Source organism: Lemur catta, chromosome 13 (assembly GCF_020740605.2).
Source record: "Lemur catta isolate mLemCat1 chromosome 13, mLemCat1.pri, whole genome shotgun sequence".
Taxonomy (NCBI): Eukaryota; Metazoa; Chordata; class Mammalia; order Primates; family Lemuridae; genus Lemur; species Lemur catta.
In genome coordinates, this window is record NC_059140.1 from 61,541,281 (window position 1) to 61,550,429 (window position 9,149).

General features: G+C 39.6%; 1 long non-coding RNA gene across 1 annotated transcript; it reads left to right on the plus strand.

The window, feature by feature from the left end:
- The first annotated feature begins 2,954 nt into the window (after window positions 1-2,954).
- On the plus strand, window positions 2,955-8,942 carry LOC123649260. The gene is made up of 3 exons (XR_006738946.1): window positions 2,955-3,025; window positions 3,570-3,636; window positions 8,793-8,942. It is a non-coding gene; the product is annotated as an uncharacterized LOC123649260 (long non-coding RNA).
- Window positions 8,943-9,149: the final 207 nt, after the last annotated feature.

Genomic DNA, 9,149 nt, shown 5'->3' on the forward strand with positions numbered 1-9,149 from the left:
AGATCAGTGTTTTAGTTAGGGAAAAGGCATGCCAATTAACAGGCTCTTGAACGAAGTAAATACATAAATCCCCAGTTAGTTACCCTGCCTGGGTTGGGAGGAGAAGTCCCGGGGCTGTGTTCTATGAAGGGCATGGGCTTTTTGCAGGGGCGTGTGGACTAGGGGGAACAAGGCCTTTCTCCTCCCCACCCCTCCTTCCACTATCCTTACCCAGTGAGGCTTGGAGTGATCTAATCTGAAAGAGATAAAGCCCAATTTCCTCAGCTCTGGTGCTGATAAACACCAAGCCAAAGACCAGCTCTGGTCACAGGGCACTAATTAAAGCTCTCAGGAATCCAACCAGTAGGTGGTCAAAAGGACAAGGGCAAACTCATATTTCTCAATGCCTTTCTGGGCAACTGTAAGCACCTCTTGTTGGAGTTTAACCCAGTGGAATTAGAATTATCATCATCCATGTCTTTCTGAATTCTGCTTGACCCTATCAGCACATGACCAGCCCGGCTACTGTGTAAGTGCCGATCACGAACGTCAAACATGCCATGAATTTAGCATTCTGTAGGGAGGCAAGATTCAGCAAAAACACCTATTTACATATTTCTTACTGATCCTAAAAATTATATAATCCCATGTTGAAGCAGTGTGCCTTACTTATTTAAAAAACATACATAGCAAGATACTATCTGACATCATTGCAATTAATTAGTTCTGCAAAGCAAATTCTGTTCCTTCAAGCCTTTGGAAATAGTACGGTAATGTGTGTGTGTTATGAAATGAGATGGGGCAGAGGAAGTGCAGCAAAAGGAAAGAACCCATGTGGCCATGCTCTCAGCACCCAGATGTTTTCCACCCAGATGTGACCCAGTGACAGGTGGGGAGAGGAGATAGTGACAGGTGGGGCAGACAGAGTGAGGAGAGCCTGGAATCAGCCATACCTTAGCTCCCCTGAAAACACACAGGAAATGCCAACAGGAAATACAGGCCTCCATTTGGATCAGGGATAACCCCAGCTGACACAGAAGATGTGGTCTGGACATCTCGTGGTTCTCTTCTTGTCCACACTTGGAGGACATACTGAGCACACCTTACTAGGACCAAGAGGAAGGTAGAGTCTGTGCTGAGGTGTCAATGGTCCTCACATTTTTTTTTAAATCACCGAAACCCATCTTTTTAAATGAAATTTTTATTTGGGCTCAAACAGATAAATATAGTGTTTTACTAGTACAAATTTACTTAGAATATTTTATTTTTAATATGTATTTATCAATCAGCAAGAACAGCAAAATAACTTTGATGAACATAAATATCTGAAATTAGTTGTCATTCTTTGCTTTGTATCAATCTCTGCATCCAAATTATTTTGGTTGTCTTTGGTTATGCTTTGGCTCTAAAAAAATTTGTTTGTGTGTTTCAAAGTAAGTAGAAAATCCTAATTCATGTAAGTAGATGCAAATGGAAAGTGTTTTTTCTTAAAGCTCTCCTTTCAATCATAGTATATCGTTCAAACGAACTAATTCAAAAACTTGGGCAAAAAATTGAGATTTTTAGTTTCAAATTTAATCACAGCAATATTTAACAATGGCTTGCATTTCTCATCATAATATAAAAGTCAGCAACAAACACCCTAACTTTACAGTAAGTAAAATATGATGCTTTGACATATAGAGATGCATGTGTGGAGGCCATGGGCCTCGGCCCTGTTTGATACTTAATTGAGCACTACAGCAACACTACACAATTTTTACTTGAGCAGATCAGTACTGGCCTAGTTTCAAAAAAAAAGAGAGAGAACCATTGACCTGTGCAAAACTACCAACTTTTCTAATCAATGACACATTTACAAGAACTTCGAGTATGTCTTAGTCCCTTTTCTGTTGCTTATAGCAGAGTACTTGAAACTGGGTAATTTATAAGAAAATGATTTTATTTCTTATAGTTATGGAGGCTGAGAAGTCCCAGGTTGAAGGGCTTTGTCTGGTGAGGGGCTTCTCACAGGTGGGGACTCGCAGCACAGGGCATCAGGTGGCGAGGGGGCTGAGCGTGCTAGGTCATGTGTCTCTTCCTCTTCTTCAAAAGCCACCAGTTCCCCTCCCATGATAACCCATTAATCTATTAATCCATGAATGAATTAATCCATTCATGAGGGCGGAGTCCTCATGACCCAGTTACCTCTCAGAGGCCCACTTCTCAACGCTGCCACATTGGGGATTATGCTTCAACATCAGTTTTGATGGGAACATTCAAACCATGGCAGAGTATATTCACAAAAAAGGTAGAATTTCCATACTGAAGAATTAACTTAACAGCCACAATTAATGCACTTATGGTCCTTAATGTATAGAATTCTATATATAATATACATTTACATGAATGCTTTTGATTATAGTGTTTTAACAGTTAAAATATATTTAAAACATAAATCAGACATTTGTAGAAATCCTAAAAAGCGTTTCAAGAAATCAGTGGGTGGAGGTTGGATTTTTGATGGGGGCTGATGAGGAGGAGAGGTATAAGAATGGTAAAGGAAAGAAAGAGTCAGATTAGAAAGGGTTTACCATGTAATATTAAAGAGTTTGAACTAGATGCTGAGAATCATGAGCAGTAAAGTGGCATGGTCAGGTCTGCATTTGAGAGAGATCACACTGGCTGCAGTGTGGATGATGGATTTGAGTGGGTGTGGAGGGGAGGGCAAGAAGGGGGACAGACTGATCAGTTAGGAGGTGTTGTGACAAGCCAGGTGAGGGTTGGTGGTGGCCAGAACTAAAGCCATAGCACTGTGACAAGAAAGAACAGGGTGTACATTTAAGAGTTATTAGAGAGGCCGAGTTGACAGGATTGTTATTGATCAGATTGGGCGCTGAGATATTTACAGACAGAGGAAAAAGGGTGATGCTAAATTCTCCGGCATGGGCAGTGGAGTGGATGAGGTTTCCACCACCAGAGCAGGAAGTTCAGGAGGGAGATGTTTGGAAGGGAGTGGAGGAAACAGATGCTGAGCTCAGACATGTTAAGTTTGAGGTTCAAGACAGTAAGTAGTCTCTGGGTCCTTGCAAAAACTGCTAAACCGAGTCCAGCACGCAAAAACAAATAAGCAGCAGATCTATCCTTCAAGGAGCTTGTAACAAATATAAACAAATAGTCTGATGATAAGGCAGAAGTGGTCAGTGCTTTAAGGGAGAAACATATCTTTGGAAAAATAAGAGAGGGTAACTGAGAAAGGTCCCTAGATCTTAGAGGATGAATATGATTTGTTTTTTTTTTTTTTTTTTTGTAGCTGGGAAAGAAAGACAATCTAGGAGAGGAAAACAACATGAACCAAATATGGAGGCCAAAAAAAAAAGTGACGTTTGGGGGGAACTGAAATAATTCAGTTTGTTTGGCTTAGGGTAAAAAATTGGGATTGATATGTAAGGGCAAAGAGGCAGACTAGGCAGACAGGGGAAAGCCTCGACCACCATGCTTTATTGTGGAACCTATTCCATACATGTGGGGAGCTGGCGAAGGCTTCGACAGGAAGCAGCATGTGGGCACGGTACCAATGCCCTCAGGCATGATTTGCTTCCTTCACTAAGGGCAGGGGCTCCAACTGCAGGGGCTGCTGGGAAAATGATGTCATCAATTCCCCATCACTCTCCCCAGGTAAATGCCACTGTCGGTACCAAGGGAAATACCAGCAGCAACGGAAAACCACTGCAGCGGGGCCACGTGGGTGAAGTCATTTTGTCTGAGTCACTAATGCTGCTCTTTAACTTATTTTGGAATCTTTGGTTTGTGCTGCGGGGGTGGATTAATTGGCAGAAATCACAGAAGTAGCTATTACTCCATCTTGATTTGGGGAGCTTGTGCAGAGATTTGAAAAATTCTTATTTTATTCTTAGGTTTTTGTCTCATTCATGTACCTTTAAAAAAAGTGATCTTGATGTAATGAGGTGACATTCACATCCTATGTTAGCAGTCCCAAGAATGCCAGTGAAGTGGTTTTGTCATCAGGATACAAAAATTGAACTTTTCCCCCAGCATAAATCAGCCTGTGGTTTGATAAAAATTGGTAATGTAGAACACCCAAAAACTTTTTTAAAAACTTCAGAAATTCATTGTGGGCAGCTATTAATGTCATCTCAATTCTAACCACTGCCAATGGAAAAACCATGAGAAATGAGTCTGAAAAGGCCAAAATTTTCCAAATCAAGGAAGTTTCTCTGGGCTTCTTATTTTGTTTATTTTCTGTCTGGCTACATCAGACTATGACATACCTGGTACATACATCTGTGTTACTTTTACACACAGATACATACACCCACTGGGTGTTAGGAAGGTTAGAAGAAAACCACTTGTAGAGTTCTGTTCTGGAGCTGTTTATTTAAATGTGCTTTTAAAATTTTCAGATGATAAAAGAGATACATTTGTGATCTCTCCTAAAATATCTGGAAGCTGGCATGGATTACTAAACCATCCTAAATTAGTAGTCTCTACCAAATGTATATGCAGTACACTGGAGAAGAAAACTGAGAAGAAAATTGGTAAGAGTTATCATCAGACAAATCCAATTAGAAATGGCCACTGCTGGGACAGCTGGTATGGAGAAGTAGATGACCAGATGGTCTCTTTCAAGCTAACCCAAGTTGTATGGGGCAGTAAAAACGTTTTCTTTTTTCCTATAAGAAGTGATGGGGGGATTAAATATCAACTCTACAAAAGTAGTTAGAAATGTGCAGAAGATCAATAAATTCATTATCTCCACCAAGTTACAAATCATGAGCCAGAGTTTTTAACCTGATACGGAGGGAGCAAAAGCTTTGATTGTTCTAGAGTTCTAAAGTGCTGGAGACAGAGATCAATGTTTATGCCCAAAGACATTTGACTCAAATAAAAAATTTAGATAAACTAAACAGCTTAGGTCTCATAGAGAGCCAGAGTTAGATTAAGCAATGGTAATTAGCTATTAAAGTTAAATCCTAAAGGTAGCCAAGTGTACTTAGGTATTTGTTTTTATTTATATCTTAATCTAAGTTGCATTCTTCTTTTTACACAAGCTTAGCAATTAGTTATTCAATGGTGGCAGCTACCTGAATTGCAGGCGTAGTTCTCAGGAAGTAAATAATATCTGAAAGATTATTTTTAACACTGAAACTTATAAAATTGACCACAAATATCCATCTAGGTATTTGGGACTTTTTGCCTGAATTACTCACATTGATTCGGCCTTTCGGTGGGGAAGCCTTGTGTTTTATTTACCCATAAGCCTGAGAAATCAGTTGTCAGGATTCCTCCTTAACCAATCTATTTCTTTTGCAGTCTCACATTGCCACAATTACACTCCAAGAACTTCAATTTTTAATTTGTTAATTATACAAGCAATACATCCTCATTTTTTAGAATCCCAATAATCAGATAAATTAGAAGTTATCTGATTTAACAAACCCCCACCCTGTACTTCAGACCCTCTCCCATTATTACCAGTTTGATACATGTTATTCAAGATCTTTTCCTAATATGTTTGCATAATATACATTTGCATATACAGCATATGAATACATATTTTTATTTTATACTTTTTCACATAAATGTTATTATACTGTACATATTTGTCTACAATTTAATTTTTTTTTTTAGAAATGTGGTCTTGCTTTGTCCCCCAGGCTGGAGTGCAGTGGTGAGATCATCGCTCACCGCAGCCTGGGAACCCTGGGCTCAAGTGATCCTCCTGCCTTAACCTGCCAAATAACTGAGACTACAGGCTCACACCACCATGCCCACCTAATTTTTTTATTTTTTTAGAGACTGGGGATTTGATCTCCTGGCCTCAAGTAATCCTCCAGCCTCAGCCTCCCAAGTTGCTGGGATTACAGATATGAGCCACCAAGCTGGGCTAAAAATTTGATTTTTTTTTTTTAGCTTACTAAATGCCTTGGAGATTTTTCCTTATCATTGTTTAGAGATTAATTCTATTTTTCTTGTATATTTTTTCCTTCTTTATTTGGAAGGAATTGTAGATTCACAAGAAATTACCACCAACTATATATGGGGAGGAGGGGGGGGAGCCAGTGCACCCTTCCCCCAGCCTCCACTAACGATCGTGTCCTACATAACTGTAGTGCAGTATCAGAACCAGGAAACTGATTTTGCTACAATCCAGAGGGCATTCACATTTCACCAGTTTTACATATACTCATTTGTATGTGTTCATAGATAGTTCTATGCAGTTTTACTGCATGCATCGCTTTCTGTAAGCTGATTTCATTTTTAAGACTTTGTATTCTTGTTCAAACATACTCCTGGCAATATATCTTTTGTGTAAATTCCAAAAGAATATATATATATATATATTTTTTTTTTTTTTTTTGGAGACAGAGTCTCACTCTCTTGCCTGGGCTAGAGTGCCGTGGCATCAGCCTAACTCACAGCAACCTCAAACTCCTGGGCTCAAGCGATCCTCCTGCCTCAGCCTCCCAAGTAGCTGAGACTACAGGCATGCACCACCATGCCCGGCTAATTTTTTCTATTTTTAGTTTTTTGGCTAATTTCTTTCTATTTATAGTAGAGACGGGGTCTCGCTCTTGCTCAACCTGGTCTCGAACTCCTGAGCTCAAGCAATCCTCCTGCCTCAGCCTCCCAGAGTGCTAGGATTACAGGTGTGAGCCGCTGTGCCCAGCCCGAAAGAATATATTTTTAAAGTAGCTTTTTAAAAAAATGGTCTTTGAAATTTCTCTTATTGAAAATATTAGTTTAAGGTGATCATCAAGATTAAAGACTTAGATTCTTAATCACGTTACTGTGCTTTTAGATACTCTCTTGTTCTCCTGTTATTTATTATACAGTCATGAGTTGCTGAAGGAGGGGGATGTGTTCTGAGAAGTGCATCAGTAGGTGATTTCATCATTGTGGGAACATCACAGAGTGCACTTACACAAACCCACGTGGTGTTGCTCACTGCACACCTAGGCTGTATGGTGTAGCCTATTGCTCCTGGGCTACACACCTGTACAGCATGTTACTGTACTGAATACTGTAGGCAATTGTAACGCTATGGTAACAGTATCTGTGTATCTAAACTTAGAAAAATACAATAAAAAGGCAGTATAAAAGATTACAAAAAAAAAAAAACAGTACACCTGTACAGGGCACTTAGCATGAATGGAGCTTGTGGGAAAGGAAGTCACTCTGGGTGAGTCAGCGAGTGAGTGGCGAGTGAATGGCGAGTGAATGTGAAGGCCTAGAACATCACTGTACTATATGTGCTATACTTTTATATGACTGGCAGTGCAGTAGTTTGTTTACACCAGCATCACCGCAAACACATGAGTAATGCATTGTGCTATGACATTACCACAGCTCTGTTGTCACTAGGTGATAGGAATTTTTTAGTCTTCTATAATCTCATGGGACCACCATCATGTATTTGGTCCACTGTTACCCAAAACACTGTTACGCAGGACAAGACTGCATATGTGTAGATAGATAAAGAGGCGGGTGGTTGGATGGCTAGATAGACATGGTAAGTCTTCCTTGCTAGACTAAAACCCACTTGAGAGAAAGAACCACAGTCTGAGAGGTCTCAGTAAAACTCACTGTGTGTGTGTATGCCTACTGCATGCTTCGTGAATGCCTGCTGGTTGGTTAGGTTGGTTAATTGTCTGGTACCAGAGTTATCTCACCTTACCAGAGCTGCCTCGGGGGTATGATATATTCAGAGGAGCAGCAGTACCAGCTAAATGGACTAAGCTGCGTGTCTCCACGCAGAAGTCTGCTCCTGGCAAACTTGAAACAAACAAATTTGCTTATACTGCTCTCAGTGTAATAAGCCTTAGCCAAATATTCTTGGAAACACTATATAATAAAAGCACATAGATAGTACAGTGATAAGTTTTATAGAAACAGCCTGGAGAATAGGTAGCTAGATATTTGAGTTCCAAACTCCAGCCAAGACGGTGGCAATTTCCTACATGACTTCTGGCAAATGTGCTGTGCATGTTAATGAAGCAAAGGGTCAGAAAACACCCGCTGCTAGTTGGTTATCCTGGGATACTCCTGGGATACTAGGGCAAGGTTCAACCAAAGCGACAGTTGTCTTACTTCGTATTCGTTTTCAGGACATTATTATTTTATTACATATTTTAATTTCAGTGAGTTCAGCTGGAAAGAGAAACCAGAATGTTAGCTATTCAATTGATTGTAATTTCAAGGGACATTGCAATGATTATTTCTTACCAAGAAAAAAAAATCCTGTAAACACATGAGAACAATGTGCCTTGGAAAAATTGTCTTTCTTTACCAATCCTATCCTTCCTTCAGCATGGATCTCAAATCCTACCACCTTCTTGAACGATTCTGTGACTAAAGTCCGAGTCTGAGTCAAGTCCTGAATCTACAACTTATACTTCTGTGACTTTGGACAAGTTATTCAACCTCTGTGTGCCTCAGTTTCCTTATCTGTAATCATGAATAATAACAGTCTCTTGCTTGTTTTGAGAATTCAATGTACTTAACACAATACCTGACACGTGGTAAGCATTCAATAAATAGTAGTCACTGACGGTTGGTAGTATTTAATACCACTATCTTCCAACCTGTTTAAAGTATCTTGTAAACTGAAAGCTCCCTATTCGAAGGATTGCAAACAGTGTTTTTAAGTACATAAATGTGATTCATACATTTAGGCTTGGCATTTATTCTTTATTTAGCTACCACATGCTGTTGTTACTTCTTGCTGCTTCACACATTTGCATTACTTGTGTGGTCTGTGAAGCACCTGAGTTTGTGACTAGCAATCTAAACTTTTGATTTTGCATCCTCAGAATCCGAAAGAAGAGGAAGGAAGATGACAAAGAAAGGTTGGCCAGCCTTCAACGGCTGTCATCACGAAAGGGAAAGGGGGAGTGTGGTCAAGATCTGCCTCACTGATCCATGCCCAGGACTTGAGAATTTGTTCTATTCATTAAACGCTTAACCACAGACTGACTTGTATTATTATCTAGTTACTCATGTTTTTTTTTGTTTCATCTTCCTAAGAAGATAAATTCTACAATCTTCTTGAGGACAGGAATCAGATGACATAATTTTTTTTTAAAAAGTATAGAACACCTAGCTCAGTTTCTTTGTGTAGTTACATATCAGCGATAATACTACATGTCAATTTGTTCAAAATAACACTA